The following is a 25,772-nucleotide window of genomic DNA, read 5'->3' on the forward strand; positions in this document are numbered from 1 at the left end:
ATATCACTTCAATTCACATTTTAGCATAATTAGAACATTACTATATCAGTTGTGAGACAATCTCTAGATTCAGAAACGTATCCTGGTAGATAAAACAATGTACTGTATACAGTAATCCTGTTCTCACTTACATGAACATAAATCCTATCAAACACACTGAGTTATTTAATTCTGAATAAATGTGCATAGGATTGCAACTTTGCCCTTAAAAACCAAAGGGGTTATCAGCCTTACCAATGTCTGGAATAAAAATTAGTTTTCTTGAATATTTGTTATCAAGTCAATGTCTCCAGAATAATCTGTGTCCAGTCTAGCCCTTCATGTTTTCCAGTGATGCATCCAATATCTCTAGCACTGAGTCTATCAATGTTACTAGTGGTTGTCCTTTTCCCTTTCTTTCCATCTTTCCCAGCATTACAGATCTCTAAAGAGAGCCAGGCCTTTGCATAATGTGCTCAAAATGTTATAATTTCAGCCTGTTCAGTTGTGCCTTGAGTGAAATCTATGAATTGATTTCTTCTGTGGTCCATTTATTTCCTATTTTGGCTGTCCATCATCTTCTCAGGAGTGTTCTCCAATACCAAATTTCAAAAATGGCTGTACTCTTTCTGTTCTGCTTCATCAAAGCTTCCAGAGAGTGTCATAGGGAAAACGATTGTCTACATGATTCTGTTCTTTGCAGCTACAGACACATTTTGGCATCTGAATGTCTTTTCCAAGGCCATCATTTCTCACTAGTGCCAGTTTGCAGCATCTTTTTTTTTCTAAACAATTTTTATGATAGGAACTTGTAACATATAAAAACCATAAGCACAAATAAAGATAATAAATTAATGAAGAGTTGCAAATAGTGAAAAAGAAAAAGAAATAGAAAAGAAAAAGAGAAAAAAAGAGAAAAGGAAAATAAAGATTATAAAGGCCTTCTGAGTGAATTTCTATGGTGACTAGATACCTCCCAAGTAGTTGAGACAGTGGTGCGATAGTGAATGGCAACCAGTGGTAAATGATGTACTCTTGCCAAATGACAAGAAAAATTGTCTACATTCTTTATACATTTAGACTCTAAATATATAAAGGTAACTTCAAATTTATGTTGGAAATGTAGACAACGTGAAGGGTAGTTTTATCATGCCTGGTAGACTAGTAACCCCCCCCTCGAGATCTCTTGGTTCCAATATATAAATGATTCAAATATTTTAAAGATCAACTTTCAACTGAAACCAGATTTTTTCTTGATGGTAATGGACAGTCAATTAGAAAAGAGCCATGGAATATTATTTTTATATATGATTACTACTGCAAGACAATTGTAAACAAAAAATTGGGAAAAACTTTGAAATATACACAATGGGGGAATGGTTGATGAAAATGATAGAACTATAGCAGAGATAGCACAATTAACCTGTTTGAATAGAGAAAGATCAACAACTACATTTATTAGTGACTGGAAGCCCCTAATGGACTGTTTGCTGAAAAAAAGAGATAAATAAACTTGTGGTTTTGGGGTTTGACGATTAGAAGCTTACGTAAAAAAGGAAATTATGAGGTAACCTTACAGAGAATGGGCAAAATAAAAATGTATAACTGCTGTCAAGAAGAGAGGAAATCTGCAGCATATTTCTTGATTGCTAATTCCCTTATGTCTGTAGATGTGGGAACATTTTTTGTACATGATTTACTGATATATCTCAGGGAAGATACATCATTACAGTTGGGAGAGACTGATCTATCCTATGGAGTCCATTCCTTTTGTAGTTCATGCCTATGATCTGGTTGGGACAGAAATAGATCCATTAAACATTGCTCCAAACTAGACTCCATCATACACACCCCCATATTTCCTTTTCCACAAAGTGTTTCCCATGTGGCCCTGATATTGTTTTCTGAAGATTGCTATTCTGCTGCCGCTTTCATCCAAAATTGTTGGATGGGGGAGGGGGAATACCTCAGTTTCTGACATTTCCAGTTAAAATGCATCTCATGTAGAGATGCTAATGAGAACTTCTAGACAAGACCCTGGAAAACTGCTGCTAAATGGAGTAAACAAAATTTCATGATTTGCCCCTGTAAATGTCCAGTGAAAGAGAGGGCTGTCTACATGCCAATGAAAATGCTATTTTGCATTCAGAATATTTATAATTGCACTAAAAAAAAGTTCATTTAAGCATAATATCAATTAGTACTTTCATTGCAAGGAAATTTAAATACCAATTATGTCTGGGGAAAAATGACCTATGGCCTCTAATTCTATATTAATGCACTTGATGAGTGATGCTAACGGCATGGGAACAAATGCAGCTGTCCATATGCTTACATCAGTAAAAGGGGGTATTTCTGTCACTTAATATAATTTCATGGACAAGAAGTGGCTCTTTTATTGCTCTTAACGATGAGAGATCCCATCAAATTCAAAGAAACTGACACCCAAGGCATTTCAGAGGATAAAAGACATGAGATGCGATAATGGGTAGATAAGTATTTCCCACAATTGATGGGCTAGATCTGCCTTATTACAGTTCAGTGCAATCTCTTGCAAGGGCAGGAAAGAGTGATAATAATTACAGCCTGGGATTTGCAAAGGTGCTAAGAGAAACTAGATGTTCAAATATAGTTATAAGTCAAAGGAACTGGAATGTTTGGAAATCTCTAAAGATCTAATGACCAACAGATGGAGAAAAAATATGTATTTATTAATAGAAGTCTGCTGAATTTGGAAAATATGAAATCCCCATTTATAGTTTCATAAAATGGTTTTAAGTATGAAGGCATCAAGGGAGTAAGGATTGCTACACCTAGATTAGAGGAAGATAGGATTTCCCATGCCCCAAATACTCTTTCTTATTAAAGATATCCAATAGAGCAAGGCCCATACAGAAATAATTAAAAAAAATATGATTCCACATTAGATCATTAAAAGTGAAATAGTCTGGAGCAAATGTAAGCAACCTGTGGGTGCTGAGAATCATAGTTCAGGGTCATCTGGGCTGTCAGGAATTGTCAGCCCTAGATTGGAGGCAAGGGTTCTCCCCTTTTCCTCTCCTTGCAGATTTGATTGCTTTTTTTCCTTTGATGTAGAGTTTGACTGGAGTTTTTGTCCTAGCTTTCTTTCAGCATTTGGGAATGGGGGAATCTAAAATGTTAGTGAAATTTGAGGGGCAAACATAATTCTCCAGAGTTTATAGAGCTGAAGGCAACTCAAAAATCTAATGAAGAAAGTGGTTTCTCACACTAAAAAGAACAAAATGAAGGAGAAAACTCTCACTGGGCCAGAACTGTCAGGAGCAAGAGGTTTAGAAAAAGAATATTCGGTAAGAGTGTGGAGCTACATATATAAGCAAAACAACACTATCCACACCAGAGAAAAATATCAGCAGGTTTAGAAGAATTCAAAGTTCACAAAAGTGCAGAAGTGTGATTGGAAAAAATTGGAGAAGAAAATTGTGTCGGTTTGGGTATTCTTTTAAAGGTAGAATACACAAAAATACTATGTAAGCCTTAAATTGATTCTAAAATCATTTTAAAAGAAAGGTGGATTTTTATATACTGGCCAACTCCATATTATGACCCTATCTACGGCGCTCTCTGAAATGTTGGAAAATATTAATGCATAATTAATTGTCTTTCCTCTGGGGCCAGTTCCAATCAATCTTGATCAGGGGAGAGGGGAGAGGTCCTTGCTTTGTGGGATGCCACAGGATCTGACTATTTCTCCATGATATTTATCATCTACATAAAGCCTCTGGGTAAGGATATTTGATGCCCTGGGGTAAGGGACCATCAGTTATGCTGATGATACCCATCTTTATATATCTATCCCAGGCCAGTTAAGTGATGCTATGGAGGTCCTGTCCTGGCGCCTGGAGGCTGTGGGGGTTTGGATGAGAAACAGCAGGCTTCAATTCAACTGGCTTTGGGTGGCTTTGCCCGTTGCAGACCTCTGGCTTTCCACCCCTTGTTCTGGATGGTGCTGCCCTATTCTAAACAGAATCTGTGTGCAATGTGTGTTCCTTCTGGATTCAATTCCTGCTCAAAGAACAGGTTTTAGTTATGACTAGGAGGGCCTTTGGCAAGTATATCTTGTGTGCCACTTGTGCCTCTTCCTGAATTAGGAGGCCTTGCTCATAGACACTCATGCCTTAATAACCTGTTGTATGGATTACTGTAACATGCTGTACATGGGGCTGCCCAGAAGCTTCAGCTGCTGCAAAATATGGCTGGACATGCAATTAGGTTCGCTCCACAATCCATACATGTTATACCTCTGCTTTATAAGCTGCATTGGTTGCCAGTGTGCTTCTGACTTCAATTCAACATGCTAGTAATGTCCTAGAAAGTCGTATATGGCACGTAACCAGGTTGTTTGTGGGACTGCCTCTTCCCAATCACATCTACCCATTGTATCGGATCCAGCAGGAACAGCAAGTTTCATTCAAGGATTATTGTCTGGTGAAACCAAGGAAGGGACCCTTTTCTGCTATGGTGCCCAGGGAGTAGGTTTGTCCCAACCCTGCTGGTTTTCACCTTGAAAATATGGTTTTGCCAGTGGGCAGGAGGATTCAGAGTTGTGGTGGAGCTGAGATAATGGTAGCTATGTATATTAGAATAATAAATAAAATGTATGTAAGCAATTTAAAAAGTAAGAACTCAACAGGCTGATAGTGAAGAAGGTAGCATAGTAATATTTGACTAGCATTTGATTGGGAGACAGCTTGCAAATCTCAGAAATTTAAAGAAAATTCCAGAAGAAAAAAAGAAGCTGTTGATAGGAAAATAACATGGATGTATCCATGTGGTCACCAGCAGACAAACTTAGCTTGGAGAACACTACTTTACAAGGAGTAACTAAGCAGAAAACTAAGTAAGACATTGGTCTTTAGCTTATATCTGTTCTTTCAGTCACTGTTCAAAATTAGGCAGCTCTGGAAAAAAATGGATGTTTTGAAGTTTCCACCACTGCAGCACCCTCATGGTTACATTACCTGGCTCATTGTCTGGCTCACAATTGTAATGTCACAGGGAACTATGGTTACATGAGTACCATTTGTCATCTTTCCTGCTGGCTTCCCATAAAATCAATGGAGAAACCAGCAGGGAAGGTTGCAAGTCACTCTGGTTCCTGCTTTTTCTCCCACCCAGCGCACAACCGTCACTTCTTCATGGCCTGCCTGGTACTTAAAAGGCCTCCCCCAGCCTTCCCTCTCTGCAGCAACCTTGTACTCCTTACCTGGGACTCCTGCCTCTTCCTATTTCACACTCACATATCTTGGCAACCAGGACTGTCTGGGTCACATGATATTGTACTTTATGACCGCATCATTTAATCACTGCCATCCCAGTTTCAATTGTCATTGTAACCCGAGGATTGCCTGTTCATTTTCTCATTTATAATTAGTTAGACATTTTTCCAGCCAATATTACAAGTGTTCCATGAGGTGGACATAACGGGGAGGAAGAAGTAAGCCTTCTAATCAATATGATAGAAAAGACACTGCTAAGTATGACAAGAGAAGGAAATCTTTGAAAAAGAACACCAAGAGATTAAAAAGTGTTAATCATTAAATCAACAGATAACGATGACAGAAAAATACTTGAAAAAGAGTTTAAACTCTTCAGTGACTTTTTGCTGGCATGTTTAAATTAAATATTTCTCTCTATACCTGCCTTTTTCTTTACCTGCTATGGACACTGTAGAACAGTAAGGTGCCATCCTCAGCTTGTGAAACATACATGAAACACATTTTCTTTATGTTCTTTTTTGAACTTATCTGACTATAAAGATATTCTCTTAGCAAAGGGAAAAAATAACCTGGAGCTGAATAGTTGTACTCATTATTATTTTTGAGTTTCGAAGTTTCATTAGCGAAAGTGCTACAGAATGTGTGCAGCAGTTGAGTTTCAGTTACTGGATTGGAGGGTGAGTATTTTATTTATTTATTTATTTATTTTAATTCCATTTATATCCCGCCCTTCTCCGAAGACTCAGGGCGGCTTACAAGCTTAGCAGTAGCCTTCATTCTATGTATATGCCTGCTTATTAGGGCTTTCACACACACACCCCAAGCGGCATTATTACAAAGTCAGCTTAATTGCCCCCAACAATCTGGGTCCTCATTTTACCTACCTCGGAAGGATGGAAGGCTGAGTCAACCTTGAGCCTGGTGGGACGCGAACCTGCACTAATTGCAGGCAGCTGGTGTTACTTAAGGAGGCATTAGCCCACTGCTCCACCAAGGCTCAGAGTATGTGGTGTGCTTTCAGAGCTACATCTCTTTAAGTTCTGTAACTCATGATTTCACCTATTTTTATAATTAAACAAAGTTTAAGAGTTAACATTTGATGTGATTGAAGAGCTAAACTTGTTCCCCTTGAAATAAGCAAAAGAGAAAGTGACAACTTTTCAACCCCTTTTCTAGACTAGTTAATCAAATACTACTGTATCCTGATTGCCTCCAAATAATTTCCACATGCAATAATACAAACTGGATTTTTTTTATTTTTTAAAATAACTTCCTATAAATATCCACAATTTACTGTAGAGTAAATTGCCTAGTCATCTTTGTCTACACAATCCATGGTGTAAAATGAAAATTTATATTTATGGCTAGACTCCAGCTTTCATCCCATATGTTTTTGAAGATCTGTGTAGAGCAGGATAGAAAGGCTATTCATATGGAGAAAACTTCAGTGAGTACCATGGACAGCAGTTGACCAGGCCCAAATTATCCAATTTTGGACATATTATGCGAACACCTAGCTCTCTGGGCAAATCTGTAATGCTGGGCAAGATGACAAAGAGGACAATCAGTAGTAATATGAATGGATTCAATTACACTGGTGGAGAGGTACACTTTTGGAACACATGACCAGTTTTGGGATAGATTTTCTGTAGAAAATCTATGTACATGAAGTTGACACCAGCTTCATAGCACACAATCATTCTATGGGGCAGATATTAACTCCCAATAGTGATCTATAGGCAATAGAGCAGAGAAGTAGGCTTCCATCTGATCACTGCTGATCAAGATAATTGCCACTGAACTGAGCATGATATTTAGTAATGTATTTTGCCCATTTTCTACTTTTCTTAAGTTATATGCAAATGAACAATTTGTACTCTTCCTAGTCTCAAGGGCTGTACAATCTTTAGCATAGAACCTTCAGATATAATTTGTGTCTCAATTATTTGGTTGAGTGCCCTTATTGGAAAATGGTCAGGGCTCAATAAAAATAAACTGTAAAAAGGATAATCTGCACTTTGAGGCTGTGCTGTTATAATTATACATTTAGTTTGGATATTCTTTTAACAGGCCCATGTATATATTTAATGAGAACATAAAAACACACAGAGCAATTCTGGATCACACCAAAGGCCTAGCAAATCTAGATTAAGGCAAACATCTCGATTCCTTATATTCTCTAGTAGTCTATTTATCAACTGATTGTTAGGTTAACAATCTTGCTGAGGATGGAAGCTTTTCTACTGCAGGGGAACTGTGGTTCACCAAAATCACAGGATTTCTGGAAGGGAAGGAAGCCTACTGGCTTCGCTTTTTCCCAGAGATCCTGTTTCAAATTATTTCCACAAGTGGATAATTGCTGCTAATGATAGAATGAAATTAATGGATTGGAAATTGATTGTTGGGAGGAATGGATCATGCCACTAACATGAGGATCATAGGAACTCCATCTCTTCCTTCATAGTGCTTTTTCTGAGGTTTGTTTGATGGGAAGGAGATATATCTAAGGATCCTTCCTTCCTTCCTTCCTTCCTTCCTTCCTTCCTTCCTTCCTTCCTTCCTTCCTTCCTTCCTTCCTTCCTTCCTTCCTTCCTTCCTTCCTCAATTTATATAGCTGCTTATCTCATGTATATGACTCTGGGCAGTTTAAAGGTAAGGTGACTTACATTTCTTTGTTGTTATTCTGATGTTTAGGAGATATATAAGCGGACTTACAGTAACTATAATGGCAATGAACCATTGGTGTCTCCATAGTGTGGAAGGAGTATGTTCCTGTATTTCACAGACTTTTGGTTTGTTTCATCTGTCAGTGTTCCAACTAGATATTTTGGAAGAGGTATTGTTTAAATCGCAAAATTCTATTATTTATTATTTAAAGGAAAATGGTGTTTTGGACAATGGATTGTACTATGGACATAAACAAAGTCCAAAGTAGCCCCCAAGGTAATATCTCCAAGTAATACTTAAGTATGAAGTTCCAAAGTTCCAATTTCATACTTGTAAAAAAAAAGTACACAAGGAGAATTTTAAAATGAGGTTTCTCAGACTGTCTTATGAAACCAGAGGGGGCTAATTAAAAACTAAATATGGAATCTACAAACACCCAGATTTATTTACACTGTTGTTAATTTCTTCTTTAATATTCATAACTGCTTTCTGTTAATTAAGAAGAGAGAGAGAACATGAAGAGAGATTTGGAACTAAAGCAGGCTGCATACAGATAAGGGGCTTGGTTCCTGAATATCTGGAATATTGCAGACTGCCAACCATGAGCCAGAAATTTATATGCAGCAAATGTGTGTTATAGTTGCAAACCCGGCTCGATATATGTATGAATCTCTTGATGGCTGCTTGTTAATATTATAATCAGTTGTGCCATTTTCTTGTTTGCCAGCATACTGTATCTCCAATGGTTAAGTTATGAGGCTTCTGTGGCCAAGAGAAGGTGGAATGGCGTAACAGTGCCTGTGGGAGGAAGGAGTAGAACTGGCACCTCTTCCAAGAGGGGGAAACAGCCTTTCATCATTGCGTTGATTAATGTGCATATATGCACATATTAAATGGACCATTATTTGACACTATGGATGATTGCAAAATGCCAGAGCAATTTGGGCCAAATGGCACCTCTAATGGGAGCTGACTCTCATCTCTGCTTCCAGCTGAATATTTTTTATCCTCACAAAGGCTGGGATGCTACCAACGAAGCTGCCACCTGCCCCATTGTTGGGAATATAGATAAAATGCATCACCATGTCCTAACCTATCTACTTATTCAGTAAACAAGGAAAAGATGATTTTCACCCTGTTAATGAAGAGGGTAGAGGTGACACTTGGTTAAAATGAAGCTTTTTTCAGCCTTTTTTGTCCAGCCCAGGAGAAATGGAGAACTTGCCATATTAGAAAGAAACCTGAGGAAAAAAACAAAGAAAAGGTTTATTTTGATAGTGGGCATCTTGAAATGAAGTGACTAAAAAGGAAAAGCTTTTAAAACTCCTTCCAGCTATCATAAAGCTAAGAAGCTGTCATTTTCTTCTGGACTTTTCACCTCAGAAAAAAAAGTTAAGTTGGGTTTGCTGCCACTATGAATGGAATCAGGGCAGACCTTCCCCTATTTTTGCTCTTGTCCAGTCCTGTGTGACTGGGAAGTAAGAAAACTATATCTTCCCATCCAGTTAGGTATGTTATGCTTTTGATTTAAATGAAATCATGTGATATGGAAAACATTTAGGCAGCCTAGTGATTGCACTGTCATTGCATGTCATTGCATTGTACGACTGTATTATTTAGCAACAGAGATTCTGGTCCCAATTGTCTTTGTAACTAGAGGACTACCTGTAGATAGAATACAGCAGTTGATGCCAGGATCGTATAGTACACTGGTGAAAAGATTGAGGCCCTGTTGCTTCAGTTGTGTCCTCACCACATCAGTTTTATGACTTGTTCCCACGTTGTTGCCTTTGTCTCATCCCCAGTATGTGGGTGACATCGGCTTACATTATAGTAGATGCTCTGGCACACTGCATTTATTCTGATATTGTCCAATTATCTCAAGAAAATACAATCTACTTTACCGTATGTTTCTTTGGAGGTAAAGATAGGCGATCAAGTGTGAGTGTAATCAGAGATAGTATGGACAGGCCCTCTCCCATGTATGGCTGTGAAAGTTGGACCATAAGAAATGCTGAGCACCAAAGAATTGAGGCCTTTGAACTATGGTGCTGGAGAAGACTCCTGCGAGTCCCTTGGACTGCAAGGCGTTCAAACCAGTCAGTCCTAGAGGAGATCAACCCTGACTGCTCTTTAGAAGGCCAGATCCTGAAGTTGACACTCAAATACTTTGGCCACCTAATGAGACGGAAGGACTCACTGGAGAAGAGCCTAATGCTGGGAAAGGTCGAGGGCAAGAGAAGAAGGGGATGACAGAGAATGAGGTGGCTGGATGAAGTCACTGAAGCAGTAGGTGTGAACTGAAAGAGACTCCAGAAGATGGTAGAGGACAGGAAGGCCTGGAGGAACATTGTCCATAGGGTCGCGAGGGGTCGAACACGACTTCGCAACTAACAACAATTAGCTTCTTCTTTCCTGAGTTCCTTCACACCCATACCCCGCTTCTTCTCTGTTTTTAGTACCATGTGGAAAGTAAATGTGTGTGTATGTGTGTACCTGTGAGGGGCGGAGGGAGGAATTCTTATTTGCTGATTTCCCTAAACTGGTCATTAACTTTTTACCCTCTCCTTCAAAGAAGAGAAGTGTTGCTTATCAATTAATTATTTCCAGTGCTTCTGTTCTACAGGATGAGCTATGTGTATAATCATATCAGGGTCTTCCTTTTGTGTAACTATTCCTACCTGTTGCCTTCCCTCAGGTTTATTTGCTACATGTTTTTGTAAATTTGGAAAATTTCAACATGGGGTATGGGAGGCAGGTCAGGTAACCCAAACTAAAGAAGATGGGCAGATTCCTGAAGTGAGATTCACCACATTTCTGCTGCAGTGTTCCACTTGGCAGATGTTTTCCCTGCTGCTTGGTGAGTTGCCACAGAGGGATGGCTCCAAAGCACTCTGGGGAATTCGGAAGTCCATACATCTTCAAGCTGCCAAGTTTGAGAAAGAGTGCTCCAAAGCTACAGGAAACAACCAATCATGTTGCCTATAAATAATGGTACTCACAGACAAGGACACTATTCGGCAGTGAGTCAGAGACAACAGAGGCAGAATGCAAATGGCCAATGGGCAAAGCAAGGGTTATGCCCACACTGACTCAAAGTCAGCTGGATGAACCCTTTTAATGTAGTAGTGGTGATGCCTCAGTAGGGTTCTGGAAATGAACAAGAGTTCATAAAAACTTCACCCTCCTTCAAGATGTACAGTAGAGGTACCTATGCTTCAGGTGAAAAGTGAGAGCATAGAAGCAGAATGAAGTCCTCATATTTCTGTTTAATAGAATAGCTAGACTGAACTTGAAATCTGGCTCAAAATCCTGCCCCTGCTATGAATTTGCTTGATAGAGATTTAAAATAAGCTTCTCTTGCTGGCTCACTTGCTCTCATAAACCACATCTGCAAAATGCAGATGAAAATAGTGACCCACTGTGAAATTGTTCAATTTGATATTAAATCAGTGTCATTGTAAGTTCAATGGTGAGTGCAATGCCCTTTTTGGAAATTATAAGGCTCTTTCTACCAAATATGTCAAGAGGTTCTAATTACATTGAAGCATAAAAAGCACATAATACTGGTGTAATTGTATATCATCTGCTTTCAGGGCAGAAATGAAATGCTCAATGAGTGGAAGAGTACAAAAGAGGGAAGTTCTTAAACCTTACAATTGATTTCAAGAAAGTAGAAGAAGGAAGGAAGAAAGGAAGGAGAGAGGTTTCCTTATATTCAAGGAAAGCTTATGTCCTATTTCCCAAGGTCTAGCTGTAGATTAATGATGGCAGAAAACTGTTTAGCCTGGGGTGGGCAGTGAACAACCTCAGACGCCTGTTGCCCTGAGGCCTTTTTTTGCAGCAGAAAATCAGCAGGATGTTTCCCCAAAATGTTGAGCGAGGAAACGCACAAAGCTATGATATAAAACATGTTCAATATGGTTAACGCTGCAGGTAGTCCTCGACTTACGAGCCCCAAATTCTGTTGCTGAGTGAGGCATTCGTTAAGTGAGTTTTGCCCCATTTTATGACCTTTCTTGCTACAGTTGTGAAGTGAATCACTGCGTCAACAAATTAGCAGCACGATTGTTAAGTGTGTTTGGCTTCCCCCTGACTTTGCTTGTCAGGAGGCCTCAAAAGGTGATCACATGACCCCTGGACACGGCAACCGTCCTAAGTATGGGTCAGTTGCCAAGCATCTGAATTTTGATCACGTGACCACAAGGATGCCACAACAGTCATAAGTGTGAAGAATGGTCACAAGTCACTTTTCGCAATGCTGTCGCAACTTGAATGGTCGCCAAACAAACTGTTGTAAGTCGAGGACTACTTGTACAAAGAACCCCTATACTCCTATTGCTCAAACCCAAGAAAATACATAAACTCCTTACCAGCTTCACTCACATCACATCATTGCCATTCTGCCTTCTCCCTCAGTGACCCCTGCCCCAACCCCTAGGTCAGGGGTAGGCAACCTTGGCTCTTTTATGACTCGTGGTCTTCAACTCCCAGAATTCCTGAGCCAGCATGGCAATTTACCAGCATGGCTGGCTCAGGAATTCTGAGAGTTGAAGTCCACGAGTCATAAAAGAGCCAAGGTTGCCTACCCCTGCCCTAGGTGCTTCTCCCAGCCTCCAAGAAGTTTCTTTCTCCTGATTAAGTAGGCATTCTTCTCTAGATGTTCCTAGGTCAGGGGTAGGCAACCTTGGCTCTTTTATGACTCGTGGACTTCAACTCCCAGAATTCCTGAGCCAGCATGGCTGGCTCAGGAATTCTGAGAGTTGAAGTCCACAAGTCATAAAAGCCAAGGTTGCCTACCCCTGCCCTAGGTGCTTCTCCCAGCCTCCAAGAAGTTTCTTTCTCCTGATTAAGTAGGCATTCTTCTCTAGATGTTCCCAAAAAACAATATTAAACATTTCAGCTGGAAATGAAAGAGAAAGGGCTAGGAAGAAGAGTGGAACACAATAAGCCAGGGGTCCAGGAAAGGAAGGGAATGTACTATTAGTTACTGTATATTCCAGTGACAGTTGTCTAGGAACTGAATGGCTTTGCCTTAGCACAGACACCTGGCTGTGGCTTGAACTTGCCAACTCAGCTAAAGTCTTGTGATACTCTGTGCTTGCTTGCAGTTGGGAATCCAGTTGGACAGCAATCTCCACGTTCAGCTAAACACCCAAATCAAGGATGAGCCCGTACGGGTGATGCTTTCACTGGGCTACGAATACCTTCCCTTGTTCCTTTTTTCTCACCCTTTGACACTAAGTCTTTCAGCCACCCAGCCCAAAACATGTGATAGCAAGTCTCATTATATTCCTGCTGGGTCCAATTAGGATTTACTTTAAAAGCTGCCAGAGTGGCACAGAGGTTTCCATGTAGGGGTTGTCTTAGAGTAGACATGTCAAACTCGTGACATCATGTGACGTCGCACAACGTATTGGGACGGTTTTGCTATTGCTGGCAATGGGTGGGTTTGGCTTCCAGATGATGCATCCGGCCCGTGGGCCGGCAGTCTGACACCCCTGTCTTAGAGAGACTTAGGGTCAAATCCATATTTAGCCTTGGAAGCCCAGTCACAAGGATGGTATTGTTTCCTGCCATTCCGTGAAATGTGAACAGGTCCACATTGACCTAACTGGGTTACAGCCAGGGTGGAACTGGTTACTCACTCCATTCTACCTGTTTCTCCAACCTCTCTGACTCCCAACCAATGTTGATAAAGGGTTGTGTGAAAAGGAAAAGAACCATATGCAGGAGTTTGGAGGGAAGCTCCATGTTTGTCGGCATTAGAAACTAACCTCTGGCTAAGCTTCTGATAACCCAGGTTTGCATGGCATGGTTAATTGGGGGAGGAGAGTTTGGTTTATGGTAGGAGTCTTCAAACTTGGCAACTTTAAGTCTTGTGGACTTCAACTCCCAGAATTCCTCAGCCAGCCAGCAGGCTCCACAAGTCTTAAAGTTGCCAAGTATGAAGACCCCTGGCCTATGGCAACCCCAGGGACATTCTGGATTAAATTAGCCATCTGTAGCTCACTAACTAGGTTTAATCAATTGCATGACCTGTTAATTTGGTCTTTATTAAAGTTGCCTCTCATAGGAACAAAGCCAGTCTCAACACAACCTACCTTCAAGGCTTGTTTTTGTGATAAAGTTGAAGGAGCAAGTCTGAGGTACAGTGCTGTGAACTAAAGGAAAATCAGATTATATGTTAATAAATAATAATTATAAGAAAAACTGTATGACATTGATTGACTGGAAAGTAAACTTTTAGAAAGTAGCAGAATGGAGACTGTGTTTCTCTGCCAGAATTTGAATCCTTAATATGAGTTTCTACCTTAAAGCTATTAGGACAATATTGGGTTTGCATTCACATTTATTTGAAAAATTAAATATTGCACTTCTGTACACCCGTAGCCTTTTAATCTTTTGAAGCAAAGATTCAGGAGCAAATTTTCCATTTGCCCAGCAGATGTCTCTTTAGAATTACTTGTAAGGAACTGCCTGTCTAAACTCAGATGATGGGAACTGCAGCTGGGGGAAAGCAGAGCAAGGAATGAAAGTGAAAGGAGGTTTTAAAAAAATCCCTAGGTATCTATACTTCCTGCTGCTCTTTGGCATATAGACCTGGACATCTAATTAAAAAAAAAACTTTGTAAAACGGAGAGGAAAAGTTATATACTGTAAGAAAGCTAAAAAGGTAAAGGTTCCCCCGCACATGCGTGCTAGTCGTTTCCAACTGCTAGATTGGCAGAAGCTGGGACAAGTAACAGGCACTCACTCTGTTACGCGCAGGGCTTTTTTTCTCATAGAACGCTCAGAACGGATTTCCGGCACCTTTTTTGGATGGAACCTTGTAGGGTAGGCAAGGCGGGTTGTATGACATGTGTGAGTTCCGGCACCTTTTTCTTTTACAAAAAAAGCACTGGTTACGCGGCACTCGGGATTCGACCCGCCAAACTGCCGACCTTCTGATCGACAAGCTCAGTGTCCTAACCTACTGAGCCACCGCGTCCCTTGTAAGAAAGCTACATAGGCCTAAAAACACTCATTGCACCACAGTATTATGGCTGTAGACTCTTGCATATCTATAAATTCAGAAAACCAACAGTTGTGCTAAGGAGATTTGCCAGGCAAGAAAGGTTAAAGGGAGCCCTTCCATCTGACTGTTAAGTGTGCTGATTTCTTGAGGCTGGCCAAACACATGCAAGCTGTGCAACTTGATTTGTAATGATATACTCCAGCACTTAATGGCACATTCAATACTTTGTCATGCAGTCATTTGTTTCTGTGAGTATAGGCTTCTTTGCTGAATCCCAACCCGAACCTTGCAACAGTTAAGGCCAGGGGTCTTCAAACTTGGCCCTTTTATGAGTTGTGGACTTCAACTCCCAGAATTCCTCAGCCAGTATGCCTGGCTTCCCTAACAGGATGTCCTGTGATACTTTATTATGATGTTCATCAATCCACAACGACATAGTTTTTAGGACCTCCAAGCCAGTAGTTCTGGAGAGGAACAGGGTTGTCAAAAGCTGAATTAAAATAACTGATAGGGTTCATAGTTCATAGTTGATGCTCAGTCATACCTTCATTTATTTATCTTTGTTTGCTGAATTAGCTACAATAGCTGGGATTACCTGCATCACATAATAGTTAATGTGATGGGCACTGACTTTCACAGTATTGAAGTGAGAAGATAAGGATGGCATGGGTAGGATGGGTGAAATTTAGGAACTCAAATATATGCCCCTGAGCTCCTAATTTCATCACAAATTGGACAATTATCCAGAGTATATCAAATTGGAAAATAATTTCAAAAAAATCTGAAAATCAAACAATTGTTGTACATCGCAAATGGATACGTATTGGCAAATGCATACCTACAATTATATTTTATTATGGTGTATTTTTTATGCATGCATATTCCCTAGCATCAAATATGTTAGTTAAGGAAAAACTAATATTTTTCTAACTGGGAACTTCCTGTTCAGTTAAAATATCACCCATATCTTTCTTCAGGAAAATATTTGCATTTGATATGGGATTTTTCAGATCCAACTGGCATAAGCTTTATTACTATGCCATAAATACATGAAAAATTATTTATAGTGGCAGCACTGAGAAAACCTTACAACTTGTAATGTGAAATGATGCTAGAGTTAAGATTGATGTCTCTAGAAAACAATTGTTAACTACTGAGTTTTGAAAATGCTTGGAAATGATATTCTGTTGCAAGAGTTTTAACCTAGGAGAAATACATTGCCAAATGAACAAAAACTACATTTATTGAAAAATGTGTAATGTCTGCAGGTTAACTCTGGAGGAAAAGAGGATCAACAATTTCATAATATATGGTGAAATATGGGTTAAAAAGAATAGTCCCAAGCTTTCAAATACAAATAGAAAAACAGTGTTTTCCAAAGGCAGCAACAGCCATTAGGGAGCTTCATGTAAGTCGCTTTGAGAATCATGATAGAACAAATTTGGGATAACAATTGGGTGTCTTGTTTACATCAGTGCAATGGTCTGAATTTACATATGCCCCCCCAATGTTTCCTTTAGAGCAGGGGTGTCAAACTCACAACGTCACGTGATGTGTTGTGACGTATCGTGACTTTTTTCCCATTTCCGGCAATGGGGTGGGTGCGATTTACTATGATGCATCCGGCCCGCAGGCCAGCAGTTTGATACCCCTGCTTTAGAGGCTACAGTGTTGAATATATTTTTATTGCTTACATTGTGAAGCTTTAGTATTTGTCTTATCCTACTATATAATTATAGAACATATTCTATAATCAAATGTTTCTCTACACAACTTGGTGTGTAATCCCACTTCCCACCCATTATGGAAACATACAGTATGCACATTGCTGTGAAGTGTAACAAGAGCTAAGGTGCTTGGATTGATCAAGGAGATCATGATGGTTTTTTGGGAGTCAAAGATGGCAGCAATTATTAGAACACAACAAAAAAAACTTAGTACATCAGAACACATGATCAATAGAGTGAGGAAAAAATGAAATTATTTTGATATTAAAAAGTTGTTGTTGTTAGCTGCGAAGTTGTGTCCGACCCATCGTGACCCTATGGACAACATTCCTCCAGGCCTTCCTGTCCTCTATCATCTGCTGGGGTCCATTTAAGCTCATGCCTACTGCTTCAGTGACTCCATCCAGCCACCTCATTCTCTGTCGTCCCCTTCTTCTCTTGCCCTCAATCTTTCCAAGGATGAGGCTCTTCTCCAGTGAGTCCTTCCTTCTCATTAGGTGGCCAAAGTATTTGAGTTTTAGCTTCAAGATCTGGCCTTCTAAAGAGCAGTCAGGGTTGATCTCCTCTAGGACTGACCGGTTTGATCGCCTTGCAGTCCAAGGGACTCGCAGAGTCTTCTCCAGCACCATAGTTCAAAGGCCTCAATTCTTTGGCGCTCAGCCTTTCTTATGGTCCAGCTTTCACTGCCATACATTGCAACTGGGAAGACCATAGCCTTGACTATACGCACTTTTGTTGACAGGGTGATGTGTCTGCTTTTTAGTGTGCTGTCTAGATTTGCCATGGCTTTCCCCCCTGGAGCAAGCGTCTTTTAATTTCTTGGCTACAGTCCCCATCTGCAGTGATCTTGGAGCCCAGGAAAATAAAATCTGTCACTACCTCCATTTCTTCCCCATCTATTTGCCAGGAATTGAGAGGGCCAGATGCCATGGTCTTGGTTTTCTTAATGTTAAGTTTCAACCCAAGTTTTGCACTCTCCTTCTTCACACGTAACATGAGGCTCTTTAATTCTTCTTCACTTTCTGCCATTAGAGTGGTATCATCTGCATATCTTAGGTTGTTGATATTTCTTCTGGCAATCTTAATTCCAACTTTTGATTCATCTAGCCCTGCCTTTCTCATGATGTGCTCTGCATATAAGTTAAATAGGCAGGGTGACAGTATACAGCCTTGCCGGACTCCTTTCCCAGTGGTTCCGTGTCCAGTTCTCACTGTTGCTTCTTGGCCCGCATATAGGTTTCTCAAGAGACAAATTAGATGGTCTGGTACTCCCATCTCTTTAAGAACTTGCCACAGTTTGTTATGATCCACACAATCAAAGGCTTTAGCATAGTCAATGAAGCAAAAGTAGATGTTTTTCTGGAACTCTCTAGCTTTCTCCATGATCCAGCGTATGTTGGCAATTTGATCTCTAGTTCCTCTGCCTCTTCAAAATCCTGCCTGCACTTCTGGTAGTTCTCGATCCACATACTGCTGAAGTCTAGCTTGTAGGATTTTAAGCATAACTTTACTAGCATGAGAAATGAGTGCAATGGTGCGATAGTTTGAACATTCTTTGGCACTGCCTTTCTTTGGAATTGGAATGTAAACTGATCTTTTCCAATCCTGTGGCCACTGTTGAGTTTTCCAAATTTGCTGGCAAATTAAGTGTAGCACTTTTACTGCATCATCTTTTAAGATTTTGAATAGCTCAGCTGGAATACTGTCACCTCCACTAGCTTTGTTGTTGCTCAGTTTTTCTAAGGCCAACTTCACTTCACATTCTAGGATGTCTGGCTCGAGGTCAGTGACCACCTCATTGTGATTATCAGGGACGTTAAGCTTATTCTTGTATAGTTCTTCTGTGTAATTTTGCCATCTCTTCTTAATCTCTTCTGCCTCTGTTAGGTCCCTGCCATTTTGGTCCTTTATCATGCCCATTTTTGCATGAAACGTTCCCTTCATCTCTCCAATTTTCTTGAAAAGATCTTTGGTCCTCCCTATTCTATTGTTTTCTTCTATTTCTTTGCACTGTTCATTTAAGAAGGCATTCTTGTCTCTTCTAGCTATTCTCTGGAATTCTGCATTCAATTGGGCATATCTTTCTTTTTCTCCCTTGCCTTTTGCTTCCCTCCTTTCCTCAGCTATTTGCAAAGCTTCCTCAGACAGCCATTTTGCTTTCTTGCATTTCTTTTTCTTTGGGATGATTTTAGTTGCTACTTCTTGTACAATGTTGCGAACCTCTGTCCATAGTTCTTCTTTTGGGCACCAGGGACTGGTTCCACGGAGAAAGGTTTTTCCATGGATCTGAGAGTGCATGGCTGTGTGTGCTGCCTGCATCCCACAGATGGGGCTTTGCTTGTTTCTGCAGACTGGTTGCTGGCATGCAATGGCCCGGTACAGGTCCACCACCCGGGGGTTCGGGAACCACTGTCCTAGTGGACGATCACTTGACTATGAGCCAGCAATGTGCAGCAGCAACCAAAAAAGCTAATACAATCCTTGGTTGTATAAACAGAGGCATAGAATCAAGATCATGCAAAGTATTAGTACTGCTTTATAAAACCCTAGAAGACCACACCTGGAATATTGCAACCAATTTTGGTCACCATATCACACAAAAAAAGATATTGAGAGTTCAGAAAAAAATTCAGAGAAGAGCAACTAAGATGATCAAAGGCCTGGAGACTAAAACATACAAAGAACAGCTGCAGGACTTGGGTTTGGCTAGTCTAAAGAAAAGAAAAAAAATAGGGGAGACATGATAGCAGTATTCCAGTATTTGAGGGGCTGCCACAAAGAAAAGGGGGTCATGTTATTCACCAGAGCAACAGAGGGAAGGATGAGAAACAATGTTTGGAAACTGATCAAAGAGAGAAGCAACCTGGAATTAAGGAGAAACTTCCTGACAGTGAGGACAATTAACCATTGGAGCAGCTTGCCTCCAGAAATCATGGGCACTCCATCACTCGAGGCTTTTAAGAAGAGGCTAGACAGTCACTTGTCTGAGATGCTATAGGTTCTGCTGCTTGAGCAGGGGGCTGGACTAGAAGACCTCCAAGGTCCCTTCCAGCTCTATTCTATTCTATTCTATTCTATTCTATTCTATTCTATTCTATTCTATTCTATTCTATTCTATTCTATTCTATTCTATTCTATTCTATTCTATTCTATTCTATTCTATTCTATTCTATTCTATTCTATTCTATTCTATTCTAACTCACACTTTCCCTGTTTCTTGGCCAGCACCTTAAGCAGTACACCAAACTGGCTCTTGGAAGTTATGACCATCTGCATATGAAAGGTTTCTTCATGTCTTGGGCAGAAGAGCGAATGATCTTGGCGCCCAGATGGTGTTCTCACTAGTACTTTTATGGTTGAAGGCCAAACCCCCACAAGCAAAAGGAAGAGAAAGTTTAAGGGCTCCACATTGAATTGGAAATCAGTAACCAGTGGTGTCCTGCAGTGATCTGCCTTGGGGCCAATGCTATTCAAGATTTTTACTAATAATCTAAATATGGATTGATCGGCTGTTTATCAATTTGTGGGTGATATACAATTGGAAGAATGATATAAAATTAGAACACCCAGAATGATTAGTTTTACCAGACATCCAGCAAAAGAACATGTCCTCCTTTTTATCCTTATATACTGTCTCTGGCAGGCATAACCTTTAAAATATTTTTCTGGACTTTTAAGTTTCTTGTTTGGTTTTAAGGTTTTTTTAGACTCTTTTCACAACAAGAGTATTGTGGCCTTATAAAGTCTGCTTTTTTCCTTTTCCTAATCCAACAGACTCAACAGGCTAGATTTATGTTAAATCGTTTTCTTAAATAACACACATTTTATTTATGTTACTTTAATCTGGAACCAGCAGTTCATTTCAATTCCATCTCTCTAATCCCACTATGATCACTGTGGTATGTAGATCCCATGACTCATAATATGTTTCTATGGTGAAGTTTAAAAAGCGCATCATCATGCATTCTGCATATCACCTTCTTGAAAATAAAGATTTGTTGGAAAAACATGGCAGATGTAATGCTATGTGGGAGACAAATAGCCATGTGCTGATGGAGAATGCGTGGAACAGGACATCATCCCTAAGGAGAATGGTGTCTTGACTACAGGAGTTCAGAATCATTTAGGAGATCACCCAAGGTGTATCTAAGTATTTTGGATTAGCCTTTTCCCCCTTTCTGGAAAATGCTATAAGGAAAATGGATTTTTAAAAAAATGTCCCAAGCATGAAGGGAAATTACAAAAATAGATTGCATGATCAACATTGGTTGCTGTATATGATTTTGGTATCAGTTTCCGTGAGTTGAATGCTTGGAATTGCTTCCCTCTTAAAGGACTTGAATCTATCTATCTATCTATCTATCTATCTATCTATCTATCTATCTATCTATCTGCTATCTATCTATCTATCTATCTATCTATCTATCTATCTATCTATCTGCTATCTATCTATCTATCTATCTATCTATCTATCTATCTATCTATCTGCTATCTATCTATCTATCTATCTATCTATCTATCTATCTATCTATCTATCTGCTATCTATCTATCTATCTATCTATCTATCTATCTATCTATCTATCTGCTATCTATCTATCTATCTATCTATCTATCTATCTATCTATCTATCTATCTATCTATCTATCATCTATCTTCTATCTGTCTAGCAAATTTCGGAGGCCACTCTTCTCACTAAACATGACCCTGGGCAGTGTACAACAACAATTGAAACGATATCACAACCATTAAAACACTTAAAACAATAAATACAATAAAAATAAAATAAAAGGAGATTAACAATCAGCTAAGCACAATATAACCCAGCATTCTAGTGGCATTTCTGCCATGCATTTGGCAAGGTTTTTTTTTTTAATTTTTTCTTTCTTTTTCTTTGAAAATCCTTTCAAGCAGGTTTATGTAGTTCTATGGCTCTCCACCTCTGCAGTTTGTGGTTCCAACATTTGCTATTAGAGTTCCTCCATATATATCTCATTTCCTATATCATGTACACAAATTCTAAAGAAATGGCTGCCTCGGGGGATTCACACGTCCTTTTACTTCCACAGGCACCATTTCTCTAATTTCTTGCCAAACTTTGTTCCTGCAGTGGGAATTTAATGGAAAGAACAAAAACCAAGACCAGAAATACTGTGAATAATGAGGCCTAGAAGTTAGTAACCTGGAAACAGAAATGCTAGATGACTGCAAGCCAATTGGAAAGCTCAGAGGAAAAAAACCCAATTGTTGTTAAAGAAATGTGATCCTTCAGCTGAAGCTTTGGGACAAAAGCTAGAAAGTTTTCACTTGTCAGTTTAAGATTAGTAATGGTAATGTCTGTTTGGAGTCAAGTCCTATTGTTTTCAGAAGGGGGCCCTCCCACAGAAAAGGATATAGGATTGCAGTCTTTTTCTATTTGTAATGTTAATATAAAATCACGCACTCGAGATGGATCAGATGCTAATACTCCAGTTCAACTCAAGCAGAATGTTGGGCTTTGTGTGGTGGGTTGTTGTGAACTGAGATGATGGTCAGAAATGCACCGTCAACGTAGCAGTCTCCTAGGACTATGTATTTTAGAGGACAACTAGCAGTAGTAGGCAGAGGGGAGCAACCTGTCAATAAGTGGGGTGTCCTTTGGGTTGCTTTCTTTGTGTTTCGGATAGTCAAAGACTGTAGTGTGTTAAAAACGGTTAGAATGTTAACTTGATTAGTTTTGTTTAATATAAACATTGAGCTTGAAAGGATGCTATAAAATTGGTGGCTGTTTTATAATTTTTCAAATGATTCCAGCAATGCCATTATCCCATAGAACAGGGGTCCCTAACCCCCATTCCGTGGACCAGTACCAGGCCACGGCTTGCCAGCAACCGGGCAGTGCAAAAAGCGAAGCCCCATCCATGGGATGCAGGCAACACGCAAAACCACGCCCCTTCCGGTCCACAGAAAAACCGTTCTCCCTGGTTGGGGGCCACTGCCATAGAAGTCCTGATTTCTTATTTATTTATTTATTTATTTAAATATTTATTAGATATTTATCTTGCCCTTACTACATTATAAGTAACTCAAGGCAGGAAACCTACGTAATTTTCCTCCTTCTGTTTTTCCACAACAACAAACCTGTGAGGTAGGTTGGGTTGGGTTTAGAGAGAGTAGCTGGCCCAAAGCCATCCAGCTAGCTATTAGGACTAGAACTCATAGTCTCCTGGTTTCTAGGCCAGGATTTAACCCCTACACCAAGCTGGCTCTCAGTAATATAGTACTACTATATTCCAATGAAGGAACCAAAATAGTTTGCCAATTCATGCTTGATGGACAAAATCCTTAATTTAAGATTGAAAGGAATATTTTTAAAAAATCGAACAACTTTTAGTTTGGGAATAAATACATAATGTCTCTTAAGTAAATAATGTAGCGATTTTGTTTTAGTTCTGATGAATATTAACTAACTTCTTTCAACTTCAGTTTTTGAATTGTCACTGCTCAAGTAAATAGGGTTGTGCATACAGGTAATCTTCAACTTACAACCGCAAAACTGAGTCCCAAATTTCTGTTGTTAAGTGAGACATTTGTTAAGTGAGTTTTGCCCTATTTTACGACCTTTCTTGCCTCAGCTGTTAAGTGAATCACTGCAGTTCATAAGTTAGTAACCCAGTTGTTAAGTGAATCTGGCTTCCCCATTGACCTAGTTCTTCAGAAGGTCGCAAAAGGGGATCACGTGACCTTGTGACACAGCAACGCTCATAAATAAGAACCAGTTGTCAAGCATCCGAATTTTGATTACCTAATCATGGGGATGCTGCAAAGGTCAAACCTGTAAACAAAGGGTCGTAAATCACTTTTTTCAATGCTGTTGTAACTTTGAACGGTCACTAAACAAACTGTTCTAAGTCGAGGATTACCTGTATTCACAAAAATCATCTATAGTTGTTTCATCACACTTAACAAATAGACGTGGTTCATAGTCGTTTTCATATGAGACATTACATAACAATATTCTCAGATTTGATTAACACTTCTGAATTTGGCATCTACTCATTTATTTTGTTCCAGCAGTGCCCGGAACTTATTGTTAGTCCTTCTGGTTCTTTCTTGTATTTTTCAATAAGAGAATAACAGTGTTGGGAGGGACCTTGAAGGTCTTCTAGTCCAACCTCCTGCTCAGGCAGGAGACTCTAAGTGGTGGCGAACCTATGGCACACATGCCAGAGATGACATGTAGAACCCTCTCTGTGGGCATGTGTGCCGTCACCCCAGCCCCACCTTCACCATGACCCCCTCCTCACCAGTAGCCCCCCCAGAGGAGAGTCACCCCTGGCGCGGCCTGCATGGAGCAGTGCAGCCAAGGACATGGCAGCCGGGTAGCAGGGACAAGACTCTGCCCTCGCGCCCCATCACGTGCAGATGATGCTGTGGGGTGTGGGCAGATGGCATGGCCACCATGGTGCTGCAGGGCTACCTGGGTGATCTGATGTGGTGGTCCATGGAGGCGGGCGGGGTGGAGGCCGGGGCAGAGGCAGACGGGGCAGTTTTTGGGCATTCGGTGTCTAAAAGGTTTGCCATCACTGCTCAGTGCCATTTCAGACAAATGACTGTCCAATATGATCAAACCATAAATCCAAATTCCAGAATATAAGCTTGGATAACAACCCCCATTCAGAATATCTCTTATTCTACTTGTGGATTCACTGCAACTGAATTTATAAGATCTGGACAAAAAGAGTGGATAAAATCTCTTTCAGTCTCAATTCAACACTGGGACACTATATTCTTCTGCAGGCAGTTTGAAAGTCATTATCATTGCCTTCTTCCAAGAGTTTTTAAAATGTTTAGCACTCTTGAAGGTCTTCTTTCCAAATATCTTAAGAACAATCTCTAATTTAATCTGAAATCTCTTTGTCAGTGGAACTGCAGCCTGGTCTACCCCGTTGCCCCAAATCTTTGTCTCAGAAGATCCAGTGCATAGGTCCCCAACCTTTTGGGCAACAGGGACTGGTGCCGTGGAGAAAGGTTTTTCCACGGACCAGAAAGGCTGCGGTTTTGTGTACTGCCTGCATCCCATGGATGGGGCTTATTTTGTTTGTGCGGCCTGTTGCTGGCATGCTACAAACTGGTGCTAGTCCAGGGACTAGGGGTTGGGGACCCCTGATCTAGTGGCACCCTTCCTGTGCTTGAATAGAAGCACATGGGCAATATTCTTTTTGTTTTTATATCAAAGAGCTTCTAACAAATTGCTGAGGAATACCAAATCTTTCCACAACTCTGTTTTGCTTGTTCCTTAAGCCTGTCTTTGAGATCAAAACATTTTCTAAGTCAGGGTACTACTGGAAGTAATAGACTTAATTTCTTTGTGATTAAACTCACCCATAAGTACAATCCTCTCTTTCTTGCACTGAACATTAAGAGAAGGATGACCAGAAGGAGATACTTAGAAACTTGTGTGTCCACAGGATTTAGAATCAGGGAAATAAGTCCTGTTGTTGGCAGTGAATAGTACTAGTTCACTAGACTGTGACAATCTCATGAAACTGATATCCACATAAAAAGAGCTTTTGTGAAATGAACCCATGTGTGTCCACTGGCTGTTTGAATTACTTTGTCCAGGAATGCTGTAGAACTTGACCTGTTCCGTTATCCAGGACTGAGTTGATAAAGAACTTCTTCGAGGATTATAGACTGTGTTTTTTTTATTGAGCCATGTTATCTTTTAAGAGCATGCCTGCAGAAACCCTTAGGATGGATGGGGAAAAATATTAAGTCCAGCGAAATGTATCTGTGTCCCTGATGGAACAGTGATAGTTTTTACAGCATTTCACAAACGTTATAGCTGATTAGATATACAGTGTACCATAGTTTAGATTTAAAGGGTGGCCTTAGCCTTAATAATCTACATATACTACAGGTATTAATTTAAAATATAAAAAAGTCACAGAATTATGCAGACGTAGACTCAAAGAACTGGAAACAGCCATTTAAGTGACTGAACCCAGCCCATTGCTTTATTTTGGTTTCCTGCAGGGACCCAAATTAAAGTAACGCAGACAGATGGCTGTCTAGCCTCTGTTCGGACATATCCAGTGAAGAGAAGCCCATTATCCTTCTGGTAATTGGTTCCACTGCTGAAC

The sequence above is a fragment of the Vipera ursinii genome (genome assembly GCF_947247035.1).
Source record: "Vipera ursinii genome assembly, chromosome: 1".
Lineage (NCBI taxonomy): Eukaryota > Metazoa > Chordata > Lepidosauria > Squamata > Viperidae > Vipera > Vipera ursinii.